This window comes from Nanorana parkeri, unplaced genomic scaffold (assembly GCF_000935625.1).
Source record: "Nanorana parkeri isolate BGI_ZX_2015 unplaced genomic scaffold, ASM93562v1 scaffold39, whole genome shotgun sequence".
Lineage (NCBI taxonomy): Eukaryota > Metazoa > Chordata > Amphibia > Anura > Dicroglossidae > Nanorana > Nanorana parkeri.
Window position 1 is genome coordinate 1,453,494 of NW_017306307.1, and position 27,455 is coordinate 1,480,948.

Below are 27,455 nucleotides of genomic sequence, written 5' to 3' on the forward strand. Positions count from 1 at the left end.
ATGTATAAGTGTTTGTTTGATGCCATAAAAACAAATGTGTAGCCCAGATAGAGAACTCAACTAGTCAAGAGCAATCCACCTATTAGGAAAAGCTGTATCCCAAGGAATAAAAAAAATAAAAAAGCATGAGCATGAATTAATTTTACTTCCAAAATGAATTTGACTTCTCTATGAATTTACTTCCAAAAACTTAACTTAAGTGTTAATATAATACTAAAACCATTATCTTATCCCTAAGTTATCTCTAAGCCAGTATAAAGGAAAATGGTGGAGGAGGGGGAATGGTGGAAACAAAACAGTTCTGGGTTTAGCCAATCATTTTTGGCATACAAAATTAATAATTGTCTGCATAACTGGGGACGTGGCAAGGGGTGCGTCCATTGCCTGAATACATTGTGCTGGGAGTCATTTCATTTTTCTCATTTCAGAAAGTTGTAAGGTATAGGACACATTATTATATACTGTATGTCTGATTTTTTTAAGGCTGCAAGGTTTTAAAGTGACGCTAAACCCAGGAGTTAAATCCAAATAATGCATTAATGTGGCTTAACTATTAACAAAAAAGCAGCTTATTTTTGTATCACTCAGCTGTAGATCCTCAAATCATCTCTGAATTGGTGCTGACACTGTCCTTCCTTCTTTTGTTCCCCATGGTCCGTGTGCGTTGTAAAGTAGCCAGGGCTGGATTCCCGACAAGGCCACCGAGGCCCGGCCTCGGGGCGGCATGGAGCAGAGGGGCGGCACAGGTTTGAAGTCACCCGACGTCCGGAACATGGAGTTCCGGGCGCCAGGCAGTAATTTGTTTTCTGCATTTAGCCCTGCTTTGCACAAGCAGGGCTAAATGTAGAACGGGGAAGCCACTTGTTTGTTTACAAGTGATCTCGTTGATGTCGCCAAGATCACTTGTAACTACCTCTCTGCATGCTGCATCCTCCCGGGTCCGTCTCCCGACTCCGTCCTCTCCTTGCTGGCCGCCACTGTCTTCAGGATGGAGAGCGGGGAGCAGAGTGGCAGGGTTAAAACTAATCCTCTCACTGTGTATACAGTGAGAGGGGAGAGCAGTCTTCCCCTCTCACCTGTCACAGATAAATACAAATTTAAAAAGTATTTAAAATAAATAAAAAAGTGATAAAAAAGTAAAACAAATTCAAACCAACCCTGCCACCCCCGCTATCTGTGGGGGGGCACATTGCGGAACCTGGCCTTGGGGCAGCAGGGAGAGTAAATCCGGTCCTGAAAGTAGCCACTGCTCCAAGCTCACTCCTGTGATGGAGTATAGCTTCAATACAAATTAGCAAATTAAATGTGGGATTTGCAGCATTGTATACTTTACAACACCCACAGGGACCATGGGGAACAAAAGTAGCCACCCTCCAGAAGGAAGGACAGTGTCAGGACCAAGTCAGGATCTTATTTGTGATACACAAATAAGATACATTTTTGGTAATAGTTAAGGTTCTGGAATGTATTTTTAAGATTTAACTCCTGAGTCACTGAACCATATATTTATACATATAACAATGGTTTTCTTCCTGACACAGGAGTAGTTGTTACCTATTTTAATGATACACAGATAATGGTCAGGGCTCAGGACTATTGCTATGGATTTTTTTTATTGTAAACTACAAAGCTGAGTGCATTTTGTAAAGCTATTTATTTGCCCTATTCCCACAGATTAACACAACAATAAAAGGAACTATTGACTAATTAAATAGGGATTGTGCCTCAACTTAAGCTCGTACTTCCTCATGTCATGTAAACTTTGTTTAGGAAAGGAAGTTTCAGAATATCATGTGTTCATTTGAAAGCAATTATTTTTCTATTTGTTTTCTCAGACTGACTAACAGAATAATCCTTTCGTCGAATGGAAGGTTTATGCAGTTTGGAATGCTATCAGTGCTTTTGTCTTCTGTTGTTCTTTTACCCTTATGTTCAAGAAAGTCTGCGCTGAACATATTGAGAGTGCTCCATAAAGTTTAAATGGCATTCAAAGTAGGGATGTCCCGATGCCATTTTTTTAAGACCAAGTACAAGTACAAGTACTGGCCCTCATGTACTTGCCAATACCAATTACCGATTCTTTCTCTTAACGGACAGGTGACATTTTGTCAAAAACAATGCAGACTAATAATTTTAGGCCAAATTATTTAATATTATGAATAAACCTAACTTAAAAGACTGTTTTAGAACAATAAAACCAGCCCACCTGAGGATCTATGGTGGGCTCTGCAGGTTCACCCTCAGGTGGGATCTCGAGTGGGCTCTGCAAGTACAAGTGAACCGCGGACACTGGACGAGGTGTCACTGGATAAGATGCCGCATTGAATTGTTAGCCGCCGACAGCACTTCCACAGGCAGCCCTTCATTCCACAGCATCCGGACCTTACCCCCCCTCAGCCCCGACAGTCTCAGGCAGCCCGCATCCACCTGTGCCTGCCACAAACAACGGTCCGCCTCCGTCCTAGACTCCAATTACACACAACACTTTGACCCAGACTCCCACTACCAGACTCAGACTCAGACTCCCCAGCTCCAACAGCAGTGACCAACCCCTACACCTCCTCACATTTTCCAATATTAGTTCACACACATTTGAGAGCACACACCATTCACATTATTGAAGGATTACCACCTATCCTCCTCTCGTCGATGACATGGTGCCAATGGAGCCTCATGGGGTGCCGAATGATTTTTTTCTCCTCATGTGAGGACGACGTCGTCGGCGCTGAGAGGCTGAGCGGAGGAGCGTCGCGTCACTGCTGTGGGCGGAGCTACAGGCGGAGTCGTCTGGGCAGTCGCCAGCCAACTACATTAGACCCCACCTGGAGCTCCGCCCACAGCAGTGACGCGACGCTCCTCCAGCCTGCCCAGAGGACCTCAACCCCAGCCACAACGGAAGGTAAAAAAAAACACCGCGCAAGCTTCGGCGCTAGGCATCGGGGCATTTTGACAAGTACAAGTTCTTGTCAAAATGCCCTGTATCGGGCCCGATTCTGATGCTAGCATCGGTATCGGGACATCCCTAATTCAAAGCTAAGAGACAATCATGTATGTATTAAAGTGACATTAAAGTCAAAAAAAGTTTCCCTCCCCCAATGTTAATGTCAGCACTTACCTTAAATGATACCTCTTAATCGATCTTCTTCTTTCCTGATGTTTTCATCTGTCCCTCCAGCGGTGCGGTGGCTCTCCGATCCAGCGCTGACTCCTCTGTCCTTGCTGGCACTTCCTGTCCCACGGTGTCTGCATGCGGGTGCACGCGTCCATAGACTTACCTTGCGTCTCTCCTCGTCTCCCAGTCGAAAATCCGAACTGCGCATGCGCCCGCCCGAAGATGCTGTGCGGCTGCCGAGCAGTTTCGGATTTTCAACGGGAGTACGCGGCGAAGACGGGGTAAGTTTAAACCGCTGTTAAAGCATTTTTTAAAAAACTTTTTGCATGTATCTACTGCTTGCTATCACTTTGTATTACCAGAATAAGAAGTGAGGGAAAATCTCTTACATTGCTAACTTCCCTTTCTACTTAAAGCTAATAGTTTTGACTTGAGTGGGGCTTTAACAGAATATCGTAAAGTATTACATCACTCTTAAAAGACCACACCACTATATGCAAATACAAGTATATATGCACAAGGCAAATTTCCCACTATATAATCCTTTTACAACTCCTTTTGCACAATTGCATAGCAAAATGAGCTGGCTATAGCAGGCTAATGACTGCCGAACCTCTTCATAAATTGGGAGGATTTTGTATCTTTAAGAACCAAAGTGCTTCTAATTAAGAGGCTTTTTTTTTCCAAGCGGCTACAAAGCACTTGGCAAAAGTCCTGTGATCTGTCTCTTTGTCCCTTTACAAGAAGGAGTAAACTTGTATTGTAAAGTAGTATTTTGACAGTTTTGCTTTGTTCTGTGAGCACAGTTCACTGGCAGAGAACTCAATGGGGGGAATTAATCAAAACTGGAGCAAACAGAATCTGAAAGAGTTGTCCATAGTAACCAGGCATGCAAAGAGTGCATCTACATTGCTTTAAGAAAACTTCAGGAGCCAGCAAACTATCAATTATGAATGTTCTTCGGGTTAAGACAGGTTTAAAAATATTGATCTGCAACGCTGAGCCACTGTCAACTCACTATTGGTTTCTCAATGTAATGGGCAACTTCTCTAACCAACAATAATTTGCAAGAGGTGAGAAGAGCATGGCAGAGCTTGACCATGTTAATGTTGTCATAGGTAAGCACCCACCTTTTCAAAACTCCCAAGCTACTCCAAAAGTTGGGGTAAATGAAGTCAACTCTGTATGTCTGCTTAACGTGAATGTTAGTGGTTTACCACATTAAAGTGACACTAAACGCAAGAGATAAAGCTTAAAAATGCATTCGAGTACCTGAACTATTAACAGAAATGTAGCTTATTTGTGTATTATTCGACTGAAAATCCTTAAATCATCTCTTAATTGCTGCTGACACTGTCATTCTTTCTGGAGGGTGGCTACTTTTGTATCCCATGGTCCCTGTGTGTGATTTTAAAGTAGTTACCACTCCAAGCCCACTTCTGAGATGGACTAAAAGCTCCCATTTGGCTTATTAATTTGTACTGAGATAGTAGTCCATCATTGGAGCGAGCTTGGATCGGTGACTACTTTACAGCATACACAGGGACCATGGGGAACAAAAGTAGCCACCCTCCAGGAGGAAGGACAGTGTCAGCACCAATTCAGAGATGATTTGAGGATCTACAGCTGAGTGATACACAAATAAGATACATTTTTGTTAATAGTTAAGGTACTTAAATGGATTTAACTCCTAACTTTAGTGTCACTTTAATGTTTTCACACAATATTCATACAACTATTACCCAAGATTCATAAAGCTACAAAAAGCTACATTTGTGTCAACAGGGTACTTTAATGTATTTTTAGGATTTAACTTCTGAGTTTAGTGTCACTTTATCATGGGCACCGGTGTATTCTAAGCACCACCTTCTCAGCACCTATATCTACTACTAGTGGACCTTGAAGATTTCAAGTAGATCTAAATATAATCATTAAAATACCAAATCATCTCTAACTTGTTGATGTAATTTCAAAAGTTGTTTTCAATTTTTTTAATTTTCACTAGATAAAAACAGGTGACCTGCCATCACGGGTTGAGTTCAGGAACTTCCTGTAATGGGTGATAACTGTCTCCCAGCTGTGCTCCTGTGTTGTTACCCTGTTGCATACACCCCTGGTGGAGACTACAGGTGGCAATGCCTGCTTCTGACAGATCTAACCATGCACTTGTGTCGCCAGTCCTGTTTCTCCTTGCAGAATATGGACATTCCATTGGAGGAAATAGAGATCATGGTCTAGGTGTGCAAAAAACAAGTGGGGTTTGACAATAAGTCTGTGTTGTGCCAAGTTAACCACCCATTGAGGATCTTGTGCTTGAGCAAGACAGGTAAGTATGTGGTTTGTGAAAAATACTGTGAAAGGACATCTGGATTAAAAGTGTTGTCTTAAGGTCCTTTAAAGTTACCTTTTACAGACTGGACACCATGAGGTTGAGCCTGAACATGCAAACTTCTAAACAACACACGGCCAAATCATGATACCATATGACTACCTAAAGATAGATTACTCTCTGTTCCACACCTACTACAATTTGAAATATCTCTCAGGTTTATTAATGGCTTCTTCTGTGAGTCAGATTCTACTTTTGAATAAGTCTTTGTTTAAGAACATTTTTTTCTCAATACATAATGCAGCCCTCAACCAACTTCAAAGAGTAATACAAAAACAATCCATTATGAAATAAAACATGTCATTTTAATTATTGTTACTATTTTGACAGTAAATAAGATATCATTATGAAAACCATAAAATATGTTTGGTGCCAGCATTGTGGGGTAGCATTATCAAGATAACAAAGCCCATTTATCGACCCAGACGTGGGTCATGGTGGAATATTTTGAGGGAAACCGACAGTGAAAAATGAGTGTTTTTTTTTTCTTACTGTAATGACTCAGCCCATCATCGCTCTCAGATCATTTCTTGAAGTCAATGCTGGAGCTGCTGTAGGCTGTGGTCTGGTTTCCACCGCACATATTTCAAAGTGCTCACCACACTAATCTTTTTAATGTCAAAGCAATTAAGATAAACAGGAAAATTACCTAAGAGAAGAAAATTATTTATTTTAGAACATTCTGAATGTTAAGTTAGCATAGTGGTACTCAAACGTAAACATTTACATTTATGATTTTGCCACTTGTTACTGTACTTAATATTATTATTCATCACGCTAAATGAATTTCTAAATAATTCATTAATTTGCTGATTGCAAGACTTTGCTTTCTTTCCTTTTTTAATAAACCATGATGAAAGTAAAATAATCAAATGCAGTTATAGTGTGCTTCGCTCTTACAGTTATGTGACCCAAATGTATGATTAATCTACCTCTAGTGATTTCTGTAAATCCAAAGTTTGTAATATTAAAGGGGAATTATAATGGTTTTAGGTAAATGTTTTTAAATCCCTAAAGCCTAGCTTTTTGTGACCCCCAATCCCCTTCTTTTTTCCTCCCTGAAGGCCCCTCCTCAATCTGCTACTCAGATTCAGGAGGTGAGAAAGTTATTCCTGACAAATCAAATGGTATTTTCAGAATTACCAAGCTAATGTAATTTACCATGTATCGTGCGACTAAGCCTCACATTTGTAAAGTTAAGACCTTATCAGGTACCTGAATCTCAGAGAAAAGCCATTTTAGAAGAGGTGCAGAAAATGTTAGCCTTGGATTATAATGGACTCTAACAGCAAGTGGTCATCCCTAAGCTAGATGGCATCCTGAGATTTTAGAACTGCTTCAGGAAATTACATTAATTATCCAAAGTTGATTCTTATCCTGTAGTTTGGGTGGATGTGTTGATAGAAAGGCCCTGCAGGTACATTGTCATTCCCTTAACAGACAGTGCAATGGAAAAGACTGCTTTTGTGGCACCAGGTGGGCTGTACCGTTAGATGGTCCTTCTTTTTGGCTTTTAAGAGGCCCTGGTCTTATTTAAAAAAGAGTGTTGGACCACATTCTTAAGCCACAAAGCATATGCTTCAGCATATCTAGATGATATTGCAATTTTCTGTCTTGACTGGGATTCCCACCTTCAAAAGGCAGTTCTATATTCCATTTGTAAAGAGGCTTATTGCCTATGCAATGGGCATAGAAAAAGCCAGGGGGTCATAAAGCTTCTAAAGGACAAGACTGAAGAAATTGAAAGTTGGCCCCAGCCAACTTTAAAAAACAGGCTATAGCTTTTTTAAGGATTGTAGGATTCTACTGGGAGTTTGTGCCTAGCATACCTCACCCAATAACCAATACCATACCTCAGCCAGAAACCAACCCCTATGAGAACAACTATTGAAAAGTGAAAGAAGAGTGTCTGGCTATAAAGTGGACACTAGAGTCAATAAGGTATTACCTTTTGGGAAGAAGGTTCCGACTCATAACAGACCATTTTCCCCTATAATCGCCAGCTTGGAACAAAGGGAACAATGCAAATGTCACAAAAGGGGTCTTTGGCTCTGCAAGACTTTACATTTGATTTAGAACACAGATCAGGGACCCATCAGGGGAATACTGATGGACTATAATGCATCCAATGTATGTTGATGCAAAAAATATATAAGAACAAGTTTGTAAAAGTGATATGAAACATTACCTTAAAGTAGATGTAAACTCAGTAACTAAAACTGTATTTGGGGTTTAATATGTTATTGTAATCATGAGTAATTTTAAATTATTTCAGATTTGCAGCTTTCATTTCAATATAAAACCTGCTAATGCTGTCTTGCACTATGTCTTTATCTTCCTGTTATGCTCCTGCGTTGACACCCTGGCTCCTGATGGAGACTATAAGTTCAACAAACATTACGCAGTCATAGTCCACTGCATAGTCTACCGTTTGGAAATCTGCCTGAGAGATCTCATGCAGCCATTGCTAGAGTGCATGTAGACAGGAAGTAGCTGCAACAATCAGCAGCACTGAGATGTAACAATGGATGAGAAAGAGGTGAAAGCAAGTATTTTTAAATAAAAAAAAGCCATTTGTTTATGATACATAGTGCTCTAGCAGACATAAGGTAATTTTGTTAAGATTTACATCTACTTTTAACCAAATGCCGCAGTAGCAGCTCAAAATATGCTCTCAATGAACATACACAATGCGTTTCCGTTAAAGGACATTTTTGAAAACCAGAAACTTCCTTTTGAGCTAAATGAGTTTTTCAAACAAACAGAGGCCCGCTGTTCTGGCCAACCTTTAGTAAATGATATAATTAATGTGCTTACACTTTACATTAGAGAGTGCTGTAAACCATATATTATGGTTGTTTTATTTTCATTGTTCATATTATTGTTTATATAAAGCCTGCTTTAGCATACACAGATAATGCTATAATTATTAAGTCAAACAACTTACAATTAAGACAATTCTCTTAAATATAGAACAATTAAATACAATGCCAATAGGCCCATTAATCATGAATCATGGGGTGATTACTAGTACATCTGAGTAAACAGCTAAAATCCTGAAATAATTAAGATAATTCCACCAAATTAGCAGTGATTGTAAATCACATTAGAGGTGCAGATAAAGTAATGACAGGTTCCATTCAATTCTGGACATGCTGTTAATCATTCTTATAGAGAAAACAACATTATGGTGCAGTTGATGTAATAGATGTTGGGGCTACTTTCATTGATACAAAGCATCAGAATTGACCTTTACTACAATTGAATGGCTGCTGAGTGGTTGTAATTTTCTCTACCCTAAGATTAGTATGGACATTTTACCAGTATCAGAAAGAAAAGGTCTTTAACACAATATGTACTAGGATTTATACTGGATGGTACTTTGGAATGACTATTGTTTGCCAGAGGGTTAGACCCTGATCGATAGGTTTCTCCAGTTTGAGATGAGTGATCTGAGTGGATATGTTTGATACCCTGCTTAGATAGGCAACACCAGGTATATAGGTTGAAATCCACCTAGGCAAGAGGTCCACAAGCATTCCAGTCCACTCTATACAAATACTAGTCCTAATCTCTTTACTAATGAAAATGAGGTGCCAATAGTTTATATTAATTCTTTAAACAAAGGAGTACTGTGAATATTTGGCCTTGGATGAATCACGTGGCACCATGGTGCTGAATAGATTGGTGGGTATGGTCAAAGGTGAGTGTTCCTAAAGATCATGGTTTATTGTGACACACCTTTATACATCAGCTTGCTTTACGACTCTCAGCATTTGGTCATATGACTTCTCTGAGCTGCAGTGAAAGTAAGTGCTGGCAGACTTTTCTCTGTCAGACCCTGAGATAGCTATGGTATATAACACCCACCTGATTGAGGGTCCCACTCCAATCATTGTTTGAATGGTGAAGTGTCTCCATTTGAGGGCCACCAGCCAAAGATATCTTTTTAGTACTGGTCCAGGGGACAAATGTCCCCCAGTTTAGTTCTATCTCCATAATTTACAGGATAACAACAATTATCCAATTCAATGGCATTTTTACCTACAATACCACACATTGTCGTGGATGTTATTTATGGGCTGGGTGTTAAGGGTGCTATCCAAGGAGATCCATTGCTTACTAGTTTATGGAGTAGTGCTACCCCTTATTCCTTTTTAGCATTGGCATGTTGCATATCTCTAATTCCAGTCTGGAGCATTAGCAGCATTTGTTGCCATGCCATATCCTGCTTGTTGTTATCCAGCAGGGTGTGCTCTCAATTCCTTAGGGCCTGCATACAAACCATGTCTATGACTGCACACAATTGTTTAATCAGTGAAATAATATGAAGTTTATTCATTATCAAAGCAGACCTAAAGTCTAAAAGTAAAGAGCCACAAAAGAAAGATATTGTGAAGGTAAATCTTACTTTGGAAAGATAAATATAAGTAAAGGAGCAGAAAGATATGTTCTCAGGTATCATTACTGTCTTAAAATAGGGCATCCCTTGTTCCCAAGTAGCTCTTCAAATTCTGTATACTGAACCATGCAGCAAGCAGCATAATAGCCATTTACTCATGCAGTCAACTTACATCTGCTTATGTTCATCAGGATTCTGCTGTCCCCATGCAAAAAGAAAGAGCTCTGCATGCAATACTGGCATTAACTTAGTAACCCAAGAATCTGTAGATCATACCAGCACTTTATAACTCATGCAATCACTCCACATTTGGAGATGATGATTAACCAGAGTATGGGGCTGAAGAGTCAGTAAAGCTTCTGACTCTAGCAGAGACACTGCTGAACCTTAGAAGACAACTTTGAAATGTGTTATTTAGCTAGGTTTCAATAAACACCTCTTTGTACATAGTAAAAATAAACAATTATGATTTCTATGGAATACAATGGTATGTGATGTTGGTTCTTGGGCAGTAATAATGGAATATTTAATCTCTTGCAATTTGCATCAAAATACTGCAGAAATGACTTGGCATCTTTCTCACCAAGTCCATTCTAAAGTAAATGGATTAGTGGTGTAAGCTCATTGAATGCTGTGCCAGTGGGGTGCCAGAGTCAGCGGGTAACAAAGCTAAACGTCAATGTCAGAAATGTTTTTGTTTATCCAGTTTTAATGATTTAATATCTACGCCTTGTAATTAAAATGTTTGGTCTGTGGTCACCCACTGCCTCACATTGACACAAAACAATGTACCACAGGACAATTCCATTAGAGGAATTAAAAGTTAACAGTTTGCATCTCTTAATGGACTCTTGGCTCTACCTTACAGAAAGGGGGCAAGTATAATGTATGTATAGCCAAAACTTTTTTGCTGTTGTTTTGTTTTAGATAGAGTAGAAAGAGATTAAAATCCCTGTCAAGTTTTTAATGCTGCTTGTTCCCCCTCTAGGTAGATTGTCCTCTCTATTTATCTATGGTCCCGGTGACCATTATTAGAAAGACAGAAAGTTACATAGTTACACAGTTACTCAGGTTGAAAAAAGACACAAGTCCATCGAGTTCAACCTATAGAGATGAGGAAAAAAAAAAGAAGAGAAACCTAAAACAGAACAGTATGTCCACAGTTACCCACTACCAGAGGTAGGCAAAAAAAAAACCCTATATGGTATTGTTCAATTTGCTCCAACAGGGGAAAACGATTCCTTACTGACCCCATAAGGCAATCGGATATTCCCTGGATCGACAATCTTTAGTGCTTAATATACCTATAATAACTTAATATCCAGTAATATTCTGTGCATTTAGGAATACATCCAGATTTTTTTTAACCCGTAACTGAGCTAGCTAGTACTAACCCCTGGGGGAGTCTATTCCACATTTTCACAGCTCTAATTGTGAAGAATCCTTTCCGTATGCAAAGGTTAAACCCCTTTTCCTCCAGGTGCAAATAGTGCCCCCTTGTCCTCTACAATGACATTAAAGTGAATAATTTGGTACCAAGCTCACTATATGGACCATTCATGTATTTATACATGGTGATCATGTCCCCCCCTTAATCACCTCTTCTCCAGAGAGAACAAAGGTCTTTCCTCATAGCTGAGCTCCACCATGCCCTCTTATGAGTTTAGTTGCCCTTCTCTGCACTTTCTCCAGGTCCACAACATCCATTTTGTGAACTGGTGCCCAAAACTAAACTGCATATTCCAGATGAAGTCTTACTAATACTTTGTACAGGGGCAGGATTATGTCTCTATCTCTGGAGTCTAGACCCCGTATAATACAAGAAAGTATTTTGCTTGCTTTAGAAACTGCGGCTTGACATTGCATGCTATTATTGAGTCTATGTGAAGACTCTAGGACAAGACATAAAGGGTAATTCACCCAATGGGACACAGACTGCAAAAAATAAGGTGACAGGAGTTTAACTCTTCACTACTCTACCAAAAACTAAAGAAGATAAAAGTTTTGGCTATACGTACACTTTAATAAACACTTTGAACGTTTGTATGATCAGTGTCAAGAAGTAAATAATCATCACTGTACTGTATAGCATATTAAAAGTCTTAAGAAGCCTTTTCACCGGCTTGTATGTAAATTAGGGCTCAAGTACAAGGACTTGGAATGATTGCTTTATGTTTTTACTCATTGCTCTTTATCTTTATGGGTCATTTATTGTTTGTTTTTTTATGTGCACCAGCACTGTTTTCTATCAGTAGTCATCAGATTGTCTTGGCATCATACTAACTTTAATTTCTTCTCTCCTTTTCTAAGTATATGAGACAAGAGAGATATCACAAAGTAACATTCCTCCTCTAAACCTGCAGCTGTTCATTACTATATTCCTCTGGTGGGTCCAGAATAGCTGCATCTGAATTCACTCCTGTGTATGTCTGTCTTAAGTACTGAGAATATTGGCTACTATTTCAGAATGAGTAGAAGTCTTTCCTGTATGATCATAATAGAAATACTCAAGCCTAAAAAGCAATGTTTTGTTAAAAATAGATTTCAGCTATTACAATAATGTCAATGAACAATTTTCACTAGAACCACATAAGAAGTTTTGTCATTTTCTGGAATGATCAAGAGGGCTGCTAGGTGGTCATAGTCTGACCAGCTACAATTCTTTTTTACATGGATTAAAGATTGGTACAGTGCATGCATGGTGAAAGCTTTGTTACCTTTTCTTTATGGAAAAGGAACTTTTTTTTACAGTCTATGCAGAGATGTTTCCAGTGCCTCAAAAGATCTCTGTATGTAATAATAAGAACATCCAGAAGGTTCGTTGGAAAGTCTTTGGGTGCAGTGTCGGAGCGTTTATGACAGTAGGGAGTGTTTACTATCTCCCCCATAAGGTAGCTCTGAATAGCTCAAGTGTAACCCTGGGGTATAACGCTGGGGAAGGACAGGATCAGGCTGTCTTTGGTCGCCCTTGTGTTATCCAGTTTCTGAACATAGGTGGCTGAAGATATCACATGAGGGTCTTATAATCTAATAGTTTTCAGTCAGATTGTGCAAAGATCTGTCTATAATCTGTCCTTATCAGATTCAGCTGAGTATTGTCAGTTGACAAAGTGACTTAAAAGGTTAGATAACTCTGTATAATTGCTTCTACTATAAAAATGTAAGCCGTCTGAGTGGTCCTTCCAGCCTACTTTCAGTGGTACCTGAGTGGTCCTTCCAGCCTACCTTCACTGCCTAAACCAGAAATGCTTGTGCAACCAGAAGTTTTCTTTTTAGGGCAAATGCTGGGCCAAAAGATGTAGTGAAACTGAATCACACAAGCACATCCGACTGTTGGCTGATGTCTATGATCAAATTTAGACTTGAATTACAATAAGATCAGTAAAGCCCATGACCGTTCAGAACTGCTAAGCAAAGCATATCTATTTAAATGTGTGTGTGTATATATATAATGAGAGAGAGAGAGATAGAGAGAGAGAGAGAGAGAGAGAGAGATAGAGAGAGAGAGAACTTATAACACACACAGTTGTGCCTTAATAAAAGTGACCGGAAATGCTAACATCAGCCGAAGGCCAGCCACACATAACATTTAAGATATGGAATGCTGCAGGAAACATTACAGTAGATGGTCAGAATCCTTTAACATGCCACAGGAGTAATTGGAGACTCAGAACATGTTATTTGAGATTGAGAGATAACTGTTATAACAGTCCCTTTGCAAATCAATGTGTTCACATTTGTGTTCCCTACAACATCCCTAAAAATATCTGGCACCACATTTCATATTCCTCTGAATGGAGAAAGCTGGTTGGATGACCAGTGAAACATCTTCAAGAAAAATAAACCAAGTCCAGTTGCCTCCTTGATTTATTTTTTACAGATATCTTGGCATAAAACGCCAGAGGAAAAAGTACATAAAAAAGGCATTGAACAGCACAAAAATGAAAAAGTAATCCAAAACATGAAACTAGCAGAAACCAGTCTAATGAATATTTTTGCTACACTGGCTTTGAGCAAGCACTTCGGTAGGGAAAATACTCACCACTGGCTGCTAGGGCCTGAGGGCCACGCAATAAGTACCAAAGGGTCACATGCAGCCCTTTGGAGACAAGTTGGGCACCAGGGTCTTTTTAGCATTATTTATAGTAAGGTCATTATTTTCACAAAAGACCATAGATTATCTTTAAATTACATTATCACTAACTTCAAAAATGTAAATAAACAAAGCATAGAAAGGTACATTTATTATACCTACCACTGCCATATGTGTTGTAGCCAGTCTTCACTCTCTTGCAGAGGTAAGCTGCTGGTAGAATCTTCAGCATCCAACACTTAAGAGCTCATTGGATGCCTGCATCTACCCAGTGCATACTTTGGCTTTTGCCACTTTCCTGGCCACTATGCCACTACTGTGACCACGCAGAAATGATGGTCTCTGCATGGACCATGCACTTGTGATGTAGCAACTGGTGGGAAAGATTGGCAACAACTAGAACAGTAATGGTAAGTGTTATATATAAACGTTCTTATGCTTTGTTTATTTTCTAAGCTGCAAGGTCCTCCGGCTATTGGACCTTCACTCCCTGTTCCAAAGCCACAACATGAAATGAGGAAATTGCTCCAAAGTGAAGACCTCTATGTTACTACTGTTGACATGCAGCTCTGAAAAGACACACTTGTGGCATAGTCACTGTTGGGAAAGCCACAGCAGAAGTGAAGGTCGGCTGCAATGGCAGCAGTAAAGGTAAGTATTATAAATTAACTTTTTTATGCTGTTTGTTTATTTTTTTGTGGCAGAGTCTCTTTAAAGTTGTTAATGTTTAACAGAAATAGGCAGTAAAATAAAACAGAGACAAGCCATCTAATGCAGCTATCCAACACACGTGAAATTACTTTGCCATTTGCAAACACTGATGCCAAAGAAACAATACATCACAATAACTACAAACACAGCCCAATTGCTATAAGTACGACTAGAAGATTTTGACATGCATGGTTTACTGTTGTCTAGTAGTGTTTTTACATTTTAGATGGAAAACAGAAATCATTAAAAATGCATTACGGACATCAAGAAAGAAAAGAAACATACATTTCAGCTGGAAGCAGAGTTAAAAACCCTGACCTGTACGTTGAATATTACATTTATTGACAGTTTGTAACCTCATAGATGGCTACAGATATGAGGAGACTGCAGATGAGGAGGAAATTTGAGGAGCGAGGCAAACATTTAAAAAAAAAGAACTTTTGGACAAAGTCTGTAAACATTTGCATACTGTATACATAATTTCATAAAGTTCCAGAATTTCCAGCAATGCAGACCCAACAAAAAAAGTTTAGTTTATTATTTATTGAATTGCATGAATGTGTTCTGTCCTGTAAGTCTGATTCAAAGCTGAGCACATCTGTTTCAGACATGTTTTATCTCTTAAAGACATTGCACAGATGCTCTAAGAAGGATTAGCTTCTGATTAGCAGCATCATGCTTTGCACTGGAGTTTTGTTGCTTCATTTACCTGCTGATACTGGTCAGTTTAGAAACGCCTATCCAGACACAGCTTTGTCTGCATAAAGGCAGTTCTGTAGTGTAAAACTATGAAACGTGCAAGTAAAAGAAGTACAGCTTCAATGCAACATGTCAATAGGGCCAGCCTGATACCTGATGCCTAAACATCTCTAAAGGAGCAAAATGTGAGAAGAATCTTATTTTAGCAGCTCAAAGTACAATGGTCACTAGAGAAACATGAAGGCTATCATTTGTAACCCCTTGCCTGGTTGTCCTACTGGACACATGGCTTGAATACTTTAGATTGCTGCCCAGTAACAAATATGTAGGAAAGGACTTTTGATGTTTCCGATCTTCATACTTGGCCCTTTTCCGACGGAGGTACCCTACTCAGCCCTAGCACCTTCATTGTAACTGTACATTAAAGCAATCCTTTAGGAATATCTGATCAAATAGGTAAAGCTGTGGGTGAAAGATGGCAAACAAAGCCCAAACATGTTTTGTAGGTATGCACCCTCCAGAGCTACTCAAGTATATCCACCTCCTGAGAGTGGTTTATATATTGGCTCTATGATCCCATTTCACAATGTAAAGCCTGATTTCTGAGCCATCTGTTGGAATTCTTGTTCTGTTCTGCTGATATACAAATTAAAAATGTGGGCCTAGTTAATGAGCAATTCTCTCAATATCCCTTAACTGTAAGATAAAAACCAGACAGGTATTCTAAACCCTCTTCACTGTATCAAAATCTAAAAAATGTTTTGGCTTTATATGTACTTTAAAGTAGACCTAAATCCTAACTGGATGATATTTAGTTTGCTAAAACCCTGTGTATCACAAGGAACTGCTATGTTTTTTTTCTACAATTACTGCTTTAACCAAAAAATAATTGTTCCATCACAGCACTGCTAATCTTCTCCAGCCTCTTGTATTCATTTCCTGTCTACATGTCCATGTAGAACACCATTACTATGGACTAGACTCTTAATAGTGGCAATGGTGGGTCATGGCTGGGCAATAAGGGTCAGCATGGCCACTTGCATTCTCCAACAGGAGAACATGTCACAAGGTGATAATTCAGACTCACAATTAGGAGACAGTTGTCATCCCATAAGAGGAAGTACCTAAACAAGTGTATGGCAGGATCACTAAGCATTCTTTTAAAGTGACACTAAACTCAGGAGTTAAAGTGACATTAAACCCTCAGATTTTTTTACATAAACCAATACTGTAATGTGTGCCTTACTGTAATCCATGGTTGTTTCCCTTCCCTTTGCTGCTCTTCCTTTTAAATCTGTATCTGTTCTCATGCTCTGCAGAACTTCTGTTTTTCAGCAGACTGCCTTGTCTCAGGAATGGATACACGGTGTCTGTGTATACGTTTCTATAGGCTTGTAACCTGAGCCAGCACTAGAGGAAGAGGCCCTGAGCTGAAAAGGGAAGTTCTCCCAAAGCATGAGAAGACATGAGGATTTAAAAGGAAGAGCAGCAAAGAGAAGGGAAACAACCATGGATTACAGTAAGGCACACATTACAGTATTGGTTTAAGTTAAAAAATCTGAGGGTTTAATGTCACTTTAAATCTCAAAAATACATTCATGTACTCAAACTATTAACAAATATGTATCTTATTTGTACATCACTCAGCTGCGGATCCTCAAATCATCTCTGAATTCATGCTGACACTGTCCTTCCTTCTGGAGGGTGGCTACTTTTGTTCCCAATGGTCCTGTGTGTGTTGCAAAGTAGCCAGCACTCCAAACTTGCTCCTGTGATGGACTACAAACTCAATACATATTAGTGAACTGAATGTGAGATGTATAGTTCATCATAGGAGTGAGCTTGGAGCGGTGGCTACATTACAACACAAAGGGACCATGGGGAACAAAAGTAGTCACCCTCCAGAAGGAAGGACAGTGTCAGCACCAGTTCAGAGATGATTTGAGGATCTACAGCGGGTGATACACAAATAAGATACATTTTTGTTAACAGCTAAAATACTTGAATGCATGTTTAAGATTTAACTCCTTAGTTTAGTGTCACTTTAATAAAAACTGTAGCTTTAAAAATACTAAAGACGGCTTTAAAAATTATATTAACATGTTAACACTTCTATGAGATTGGGTTTAGATGTACTTTAACATAAAGTACAGCAGCTTTTTCTTCCAGAAAGGTTCGTTTTTTTAATCCTTACAATTATTTTCGCTTATCTGCCTCGGCTGGTCTGCTATCATAGCCTTTAATGAACATTTCGGTAAAGTTCTTTTTAAGCTTTTAAAATGTTTTAGATCTCTTAGATGTTTAAACAGCACATAGAAGAGCAGAACAAATGGATTTCAATGAAAAGAAATGCTACTTTTTTCATTACAGAACGTAATGTGATCACAGAGCTTGCATATAAAGGGGACGAGCAGTTATGTATGGGCCCCCTGACCTCATGGACCCAGAAACCGTTGTGCTGTATCCAAATATTTGCCACTATATAGCAACAGCTGCAGGCTATTTCTGTACAGTCTATATAGAAAAAGCAGTAGATGGCACAGGTACTTATTTGCTATAGCTCTGTTTATGTCTACCTTTTGCATAAAAACCCAGCCATCCAGCTACTTTTCATTCATAAATCAGTAGAAGAACATTGCCTTAAAAGCTGAACTACAGGAAAAGCAAATGTTGTCTAAATACAAGAGTCATGTGTATTCTTACCCAAATCTCAGTGTGCTTTGTGTATTTCTTCCAGATCTGTGCAGTAATCCAGTGTGAAACTTTACCTCTGTGTAGGAGCTTCCTTTAATACAGACCGGTCACTGTTGCTCTCTCTCCTTGTGCAGGGTCAGCGGCGTAACAACCGGGGGGGCACTTGCCCCGGGCGCAGGACTGAGGGGGGGCGCCGTCACGACCCCCGCTAAAGGAAGCCATGGCTCCCTCTCTCTGACATGATCACCCGGCTGTCATCGGGCGGCCGCTCGCTCTTCCGAGGCCACTGCGAGCGGGCAGTGGTTCCCTCTCTCTGACACGATCACCCGGCTCTGTCATCGGGCGGCCGCTCGCTCTTCCGAGGCCACTGCGAGCACTGTATATGTGTGGGGGGTACAGTTCTAGTGGATGTTTATATAATATGGGGGGGGGGGCAAAAAAAATGTTCTGCCCCGGGCGCCAATAACTCTGGTTACGCCACTGTGCAGGGTGACTGGTCTTGTATCTGCCTCGTGTAGTTTTTTGCAGGCAGCATGTAGTAGTAATTATGTGCAGCCCAGTGATAATGTCAGAACTACTTTTACAAGGTGATACACACAAAGCAGATGTATTACCTTTCTGTCTATTGAAGAATATATAGAAAATAATGTTTGTGCTCAGCATTCAGCTTTAAAATATTACGAAAGGATAGGCATTTTTTATTCTAATGCATTCTCTGCATTAATGTAAAAAAATGGCCAGTACCTTTCTGTAACCCCCCACCCCCCCACACTTTCCTGTGGTCCCCCTGTGTTCACCGCCAAGACCAGGTAGAAACTCAGCTTTACCCGAACTTCCTGGTTCCAGGGGAGGGTACTGAGGGCAGAGGAGCTATATGCTCTTTCTTCAATCAGTCAAAGTGGGTGGTGTGGCTTACCGCAAGCTTTGTGCGTCTATGGATGCACACAACTATGGGCGGAAATGGGCACACACGGGTGTCTCCTCAGCAGCCGGTTAACTGATAGAGACACCAGCACACAAGGAGGGGGGCTAGCGGCAGGGGTGTCCCGAGGCCAGCGGAGACCGAGTGACACCCCGCCGTGACGTCATCGTGCATGCGAGTGACGTTACCACGCGTGTGTGCGATGATGTCATCGCGCATGCATCTATTTGATGCCTGCCGGCAGCCATCTTGGTAGTGGATGCCAGCAGAGAGAGTAGGAGACATTCACCCGGCAGGATGAGGTATGCCGCTGGGTCCCCTCCTCTCTTCTGACACTGTCGGGCTCTCAGTCCATGACCGAGTGTCCAACTTTTTAGGGGGGGTGACACCAAAATGACTGTCAGTCATTTTGGTGTCACCCCTCCAATGGTGTTACCCGGGTGCTGGCCACACCCCCCGCACTCCCCTTGTTACGCCACTGGCCACACACCCCTTGTGACACCACTGGCCGCGGTTTGGGGACAACTAGAGAATGAGGAAATTTAAATCTTTAAAGAAGAAACAAAAGGCAGTTCAATCAAGTCTGACCTTCATAATAATAAAAAAAAAAAAAAATGAAGGTTTATCATCACTTTTAGTAAACCTGTTCAATTAAAGTGTTTTTATATTTAGATTACAATGTAGGCCAGCTATTTGTATCCTGCTACTGAGCACACTGCAGATACACCAGGCACAAGAACATCTAACCTCTTTTGTTATAATAACCAAAGATATAAGATGAAATCGCTAGAAACAGAGAGATTTACAGGGTTATTCACAAAAGGGGGAAGAGTTTGGAGAAGTCAGGGGAAGTGAACAATCTAGGACAACATAGCTGAACTGGAAAGTGAGCTGAATTGGAGAATTTTCCAGTTCAGCTATGTTGTCCTAGATTGTCCACTTCTCCTGCCTTCTCCAAACTCTTCCCCCCTTTTGTGAATAACCATGTTAGATTTGAAGTTAATGATGCACAAATATCATGTCAATTAAAAAAACTGCAAGAAAACTTAGAGACCCTGTCACCAACAAGAAAACTTGAATGTAAAAGCAAAGAAAAATCAAATATTTTAAATGCTTACTTTTCTTTCATGAAAGGTTTTTTTCTTTTTTTATTTGCAATGTGTCTTTGAACCTGCTAGAAAATTTGACTATTTCAGCAAGATATCCGTAATGCAACCCGGTCTTCTGTGCATGTCTTAGCCCTCCCCTTTTTGGGCATACCTATTTACTGCTTGCGCTGGCCCAGCCTCTCTTCTTGAACTAAATGGTCTGGCAAAAGAGTTTTTTAAAGCTGTAATGATTTTGAGTTATAAACCTTGAAATAAATTTGCTAATAATATGACATGCACTTAACACAAAAAAAAAAGAAAAGAAAAATACATGAAGAAACCTATTTCTTATTTTAATGTTTAATTAATGGTCACTTGATGTCAAACAATTTGTTTAACAAAAAAGGACCTTGAATCCAAAATGCATTTCAGTTGATGATGTATTTCCTTTTCTCCACTGAAAAAAGAAGTGACCTGCACCTGCTATAAAGAGGTTTCCAACAACTTGTCATAGGTGAAGCTCACATATGAGCACAGGGAGCAGGGTCCTATGTTCTCCATCCAAGAGATGAAGTTGTACGAGAGCCACATACACAGGCCAAAGTGTGATTGATATTATCCATGTCGCTGTTCAATATCCAAGAGGATATCAAACTATAATCAGGAGGATTACCTGCAAAAAAGGCCTTAAAAGATTTTGCCAACAACCAGCTCACAGATTGGAACCTTAAAGTGACATTAAACCCTCAGATTTTGTAACATAAAACAATACTGTAATGCGTGCCTTACTGTATTCCATGGTTGTTTCCCTTCTCTTTGCTGCTCTTCCTTTTAAATCCGTCTCTCTTCTCATGCTGGGCAGAACTTCTGTTCTGCAGCAGACTGCCTTGTCTCTGAAATGGATACATGGTGTCTGTGTGCAGGTTCACAACCTGAGCCAGCACTACAGGAAGAGGCACTCAGCTGCAAAGGGAAGTTCTCCCCCAAGCATGAGAAGAGATAAGGATTTAAAAGGAAGAGCAGCAAAGAGAAGGGAAACTACCATGGATTACAGTAAGGCACACATTACAGTATTGGTTTATGTTAAAAAATCTGAGGGTTTAATGTCACTTTAAGTGATAAAAAAAGTTTATAATACAGGCACACTAGTCCAGAATGGCTGAGACTAGTATAGTTTTTGCTTTTTTTTATATTTTGCTATCTTACCCTTCCATTACCAAAATTAATTATTTTTCATAACTATTTCAAACCACGCAATAGTTGGTTAAGAAAGCATAATCAGCTTTGCCTATTTCTTGAAGTCTATCTTCCCTGCCCATTTTACATTCAAGAAATGAAATTCCATCTCTACATTAACTGAGTAAGGAAACATGCATTGTCATCTCCATTGTTTTGTTGCCTAAATACAACCCCAGGAATGTAAAGGCTTAGAGATGGGATGCTTGACTGTGTACTGTACCTCAAGTATGTCCTATTATGGTTTGTGGTAAGAGTCCACATGGTGTTTCCGAGAGAATGTTCCTACAAGCTTGTTGTGTGATGACAGCCAGAGCTGGACATGGAAAATGTCTTATCTGTGACAAAAGTAAAGATCATTTTTAAGATATCATTATCTGGTATTTCTACACTATCCCTTGGTTTTCTCTCATTGCTCATTTCCTACAATCGGTCAAGACGCCTCAGAGTTTCATTTTATGTTATGAGAAAACAAAAATAAGTCTAATGATTACCAGACTTTGAGATTAAATTATTATTATTTTTGTGTATGATCTTCAGTATTCTAGAAGAAGACCTAATCCTTCAGGAAGGATTCGGCCAAAGAGAATATTGGATACTGTAACACTTGGAAAGGAATATTGAAACACTTACAGGAATGAGTCAGAGTTAAGTATGAAGTTAGTTCAGAACCAGACGCTGATATCCTAATAGCGGGCAAATTTCTATGAAATGCAGGGCCAGAATTCAGTTTTATGCAGTTAATAAGTTGCTCTGCAGCATGTGATGCCAACAATAATGCAAACGAATCCGAATTTCCATTTCCGAAATTCGGTAGCGTTAGTACGAACGTTCGTTTCGTTTTCTGTTCTTATTCGTTTCTTATTCGTTTCTTATTCGTTTCGTTCGTTGCAGCAAAAGTGACATTTGAGGCGGAAAAAATATTTTTCTCCTTCTCTAATGTCACTTTGCTCCAACGAACGAAACGAATAAGAAACGAATAAGAAACGAATAAGAACAGAAAACGAAACGAACGTTCGTACTAACGCTACCGAATTTCGGAAATGGAAATTCGGATTCGTTTGCATTCGTTATGTCTGTAATTCGGAATTCGGATACATCCGAATGTCCGAATTTCCGAAAATTCGTCCGAATTTCGATTCGGAACGAAACGATTCGCACATGTCTACAGATCGTATGTTTTTTTTAATTACCTTACAACCATGGTTGTAAGGTGTGTGCCCAGCCTTACAATTATCTGCAGATTTTCTGTGGTCAGATGGAAAAAGTGCAACATATTGGCCCAGGTGGAGATAACTCCATCCACACAGTTAAGTGTAGATGGAGGAATCTGTTGCACCTTTTCCATCTGACCATAGAAAATCTGCAGATAATTGTAAGGTGTATGGCCAGCTATTGAGTGATATTCAGGCAGAGAAAGCTAATTAATAGCTTTGCCTGAATACAAATCTCTTTCTGTCAGAGCTGCCATGTTTCTGCCACTGTGATAGGTTACTGGCATCTCAGGGAAGCCCTGGGATGAGAATAGGTCTCACACAGGTTTCAGTAAATGTATTGGTTTGATAGTAGCCTTAGATGACGATTTAGGCGAGCTTCAAATGAGTCTTTGGTCTGTGTGCTGCATACCCACTGTAAATGCATTTCCTGTATGCAGATGGCTCATCTCTGAAATGACTTGCATATTATTACCTTCCAATACCCCAGATAAGCATACTTTCAACCCAATTTAAGTCACTACCTACATGAGTGTATGTAGGGTTTCACACATCAATATATTCTTTCTTCTGTTTACAATCCAACGTTTTGTGTTATTTTTAAACCATTAAAATTAAAGTGAACTTGAGAGAATACTAATATGGCCAATGCTGACTTGTTTTAAATGGTGTACGCTCCAGAGGTTTTCACTCCTTCCAAGCCAGAGTCATGTAATAAGAGGCTCCGCCAGCATACTGCAGCTATTTGCAGCAGTACTTATTTACAGTATGGGGGAAATGTTACATTAAAACATATACAGCAGTACTTCTATATTCAAACAAGCACTGGGTTTACCAGGAGGAAGTGTGGTAAGCCGTACCAAGTGCACTTTTGTTTTCACATTACATTGTGCAGTTACACTTTAAGTGGGTCTGTCTGCCTGCTATAGCCACAGGATTAGTCCCATTATCTAAGATAAAGAAAATTCAGGGACCTTCAGCAAGCCAATGATATAAAGATGAAAAATAAAATTTGGAAGTTCTCAAACTGAACGGTTCTTTACCCCTTCATGACCGAGGTCTTTTTTAACATTTTTTGTTTACATGTTATAATACACATTTTAGGCCTGAAAATTACCTAAAACCCCGAAACATTATATATTTTCTGAAAGCCAAGACCCTCTAGAATAAAATGGCAGGAGTTGCAAATTTTTAGGTTGCACAATATTAGTGCAACTACTTATCAAACCCGAAAATTAATGCACTTACATGCATCAAAACACAATAAAATACCCAGTTTTTTTTAGAAAATATAAAAGATGAGGTCACAAAGAGTAAAAATATATATGACATGTCCAGGTTAAAATTACATGCGTATGTGAAACTGCAACAAAATTCAGTACCCCAAAAAGTCCATAGACAACGCTTTAAAAGCCCCTACAGGTCAACAGTTTAGAGATACACGTAAAAATATTGGCCACAGAATTACTGCTCCTACTCTGGTGTTTGCGGCGATACCCAACATGTGTAACGCGATCGTCGTTTTTATACGTAGGCGCACCCGATGCGTGTTTACATGAAGATCCACATGCTCGCGGGGGACTTTAAAAATGTTTTTTGTATTATTTTTACATTTATTTAATTTAATATTAATTTTAAAAACTATTTTTCTTTTAACTTTACTTTAACTGCTATCACATTGGAGGGCTTACAAGCCTCCCATGTGATAGCATATTGGCAGAGACAGGTACTCTTTAAGGTGATACTGGGGGTCCAGAAAATGCATAGTTTCACCATTTACACTTTAAAGAAGCCCAGCACTGACAGCTATCGGACCGGAAGTAGTGTAACCTGCATCGCTCCCAGTCCAATCGTACATGGAGGTGTTCGGTGAACGGACGATCTCCTGCCCAGCTTCCCCCCCGACATCCGAGATGCCAGTCCCAGGCCCGTAGGAGGGGCAGTGGAGCGTGGCAAACATGCTGGGGGTGTCGGGCGGTGGGGGGCTCGTTTACTGATCCGTAGAAGCAATCTGGCGACAGCTGACTCGCCGGAACCGCTTCTATTGTAAAGCCGGCCATGGGAGTCTGTTTAAACTGGCCCGATGCCAGTGACCGTACACTGTACGTAACTGATCATGAAGGGGCTAAACCGTATTGAAAAACCCAGTACTGTTGAAAAGGTTGCAAGAAACAACTTTTAAATTTATGGGCTACCTTAGAAAATTCTGGCTGACTGCAGATTGCAATGGAAAGGTGATATTAAAATGGAAATATGTTTGTGTAACAAGCATGTGAAATGTATATAAAACCAAAGTATTCCTTTAAAGAAATTAAGCAGTTTCCATGTTTCTAGTCTGACGGGTTCACTTCAACAGAACACTAAACAAACACACATTTTTTTCATCCAGTAGTACTAGATAATAAAAAGTTTGACAGATTCTATAGTGATTGAGGTATTGTTCAAAGTTAAGCGATAAAAAAACTTAAGGGAATTTCCTCATCTGCCGCAGATAAACACTGATTTATTTGAAGGAACATCTCATACTCGGAAACCAGTAAAAGTCCAGCATTGGATATATTTAAGTTTCTTTCATTTGGCACATCTCCAGATTGAAGTGAAATGCCTTCTTAAAAATGCTTTGTTCATACATGTTCTCCCATTCTTCCTCAGAGGCTAGAAAGAGAGAAAAGTAATTGCAGGCCTAACTCCACTTACTGGGAGCAAATAAATCTGACATGTGACTGTAGTCACACATAAGTGAGCAATCTGATTGTCAAATTTACCTGTTCACTTTTTATTGGAAAAGTATGCAAGTTTTTGCACTGAGAAAACATCCTCACAGACAAGGTTATCTTGGGGAAACAATAAGGTCAGCTCTTACACAGGGAACGAATGGTTGGGGATGTCTGGGATGTGAAGGTTTCCACTGTCAAAGTGACTGTTACCCACAGACAGGGAGATCTTTACAGAAGGTGCGAGACCAGGCTGTGACCTCTGCACCACCCAACCTACTGTGAGTTTTGTACTTTGATGCACACATAATAATTGGTTACTTACCCCTTTATTGGTTAGATGGACAAGACCTCCAACTGGTCATAGAAATTGTCCACAATGTAGCAAGAAACAGCACACCCACCCCTTTACTGTGATCAGTATTCATGAAAATGTGACCTCCAAGAGTTCATAGTCGTGTGTAAAAACACTAAAGAGACCAGCAAAATCAGCAGCACATGTCCGTACTTATGTGTTTTGAACTATACAAGGCTTGCAAAGGCAAGCAATCAATACCCCAAGCTAATACAGACCCTGTTTTCGGCTGCAGTTTAAAGATGGATTTGGCAGTGAAGTAGCAGCCAATAACACTCTGGAGAACCCCACTCGTGCTGACAGGTGAGTATACAGGGAGTTTAAATGCCATATTTTTTTTTATACAGACAACAAACTTAGTTTTTTTTACTTTGAGCCGTTTGTGTGACCTTTATGGCTTCACACCAGACCAGTGTTGATGGCTTCTATGTTAAAACGCATTGGCAAGCATTTTAGATTCTTTGTATTTTTTTATTGTTTTTGCTAATTTGTTTTATTAACGTTTGGCTAAAAAAATACAAAACACTAAAATGAAGGATCACAGTAGGCACATGCACAGACAGAAGAAAAAGGCAAAGAATATACTACAGCATGTGAAAACATATCTAAATGCCTTGGGACTCTGTAGAAAGTATATCTTTCTACAGTGCTAAAGCCACCTGTGTTTCACAATGTGATAAATAGGATATGTCATAGTTATATGTTATATGTCATAGTTAGTAAGACTCGAGGTGTAGGCAAGAGGAAATGTAATCACGCCATGGATACTATTATTGTAGGAAAGAAAAAAGAAATCTCTCTCTAGTTTTAGCATAAGGATTAGGAGTGAGCACCATCAGTCGAACAAGCCTTTACAAAATGACTTAACCCAAGAGTATTCCATGTTTTACTGGTCTCAGAGTGTCTGTCACTTCAATTGATTAAAGACATCCCAGAGGAGTCATTCAGATCAACTAGACCATGGGTCAAGCCAGGCGACGCAGATTTTATAGAACTTTCCTGGACATCCTATGCTCCGGTAAGTTGCCTTGAGATGCTTTGAGTTTTTGAAGGACCCAATGTGGGAAATTCCTTAGTTGTGGGTCATATTGACGCCTTTCAACTTTTTATGAATGTTACAGTAAGCTGTGAAAGGGCACAGATAACTATAAGATTATACATGTTCAACAGCTTTACTAATCTCCAACATAGTTGGTCTGAGCATTAGGATAGGTACTGATAGGTGGAGCAGACACACTGACCACCACTGTATGTTGGTCTTATGCAGATGAGCTCTTTTTTTTACTCCAGTGAGCTGGAAAACCATACAAAAGACACTAGAACCTCCAATGGCATTCTGAATTATTCAGGGTCTGGTGCAAACTTTGGAACCTGTGCTGTACAGAGCTGTTACTTCAGCTTGGCTGTACAGAGATAGTAGGTGAAGTAAGACAATCTCTTTCAAAATCTGAGTCTCCTGCCCATAGCAATGTATTTGGGCATTCCATCTACCTCCCCTACTCTACCTTTAAGTTCAACTGTTAATAAATTATTGAGGACTAAATTATAAAAAAAAAATGCTGCCAAATCATTATATTAGCCACTTTAGGCTAAGGATCTGTCACTGAAATTGGCAGTGCCTGGAGTCATTGTATGTGTTAAGCTGCATTGCTAGGCCCTAGCCCTAGGTCTCCAGCCAAGTGTTTCAGGCATGCAGCCAGGCCCGGATTTCCCACAAGGCCACCGAGGCCCGGCCTCGGGGCGGCAGAGTGCCGACGGGCGGCAGCGGTGACCCTGTGGGGAAGTTGCGGGCGCCGGTGTAAGGTATCCGGCGGCCGCACACTACG

The 27,455-nt window shown here is 39.9% G+C and overlaps 1 protein-coding gene and 1 long non-coding RNA gene across 5 annotated transcripts in view; one reads left to right on the top strand and one right to left on the bottom strand.

Annotated features, from left to right (window-relative positions):
- ANGPT1 (angiopoietin 1) overlaps nt 1-27,455 on the bottom strand; it is a 237,483-nt gene that overhangs the window by 192,713 nt on the left and 17,315 nt on the right. The window lies entirely within an intron of this gene.
- LOC108799142 overlaps nt 15,223-27,455 on the top strand; it is a 16,483-nt gene continuing 4,250 nt past the window's right edge. The window contains exons 1-2 of the long non-coding RNA XR_001942001.1: nt 15,223-15,234; nt 23,384-23,389. This is a non-coding gene — a long non-coding RNA (uncharacterized LOC108799142). The remainder of the gene's footprint in view (nt 15,235-23,383; nt 23,390-27,455) is intronic.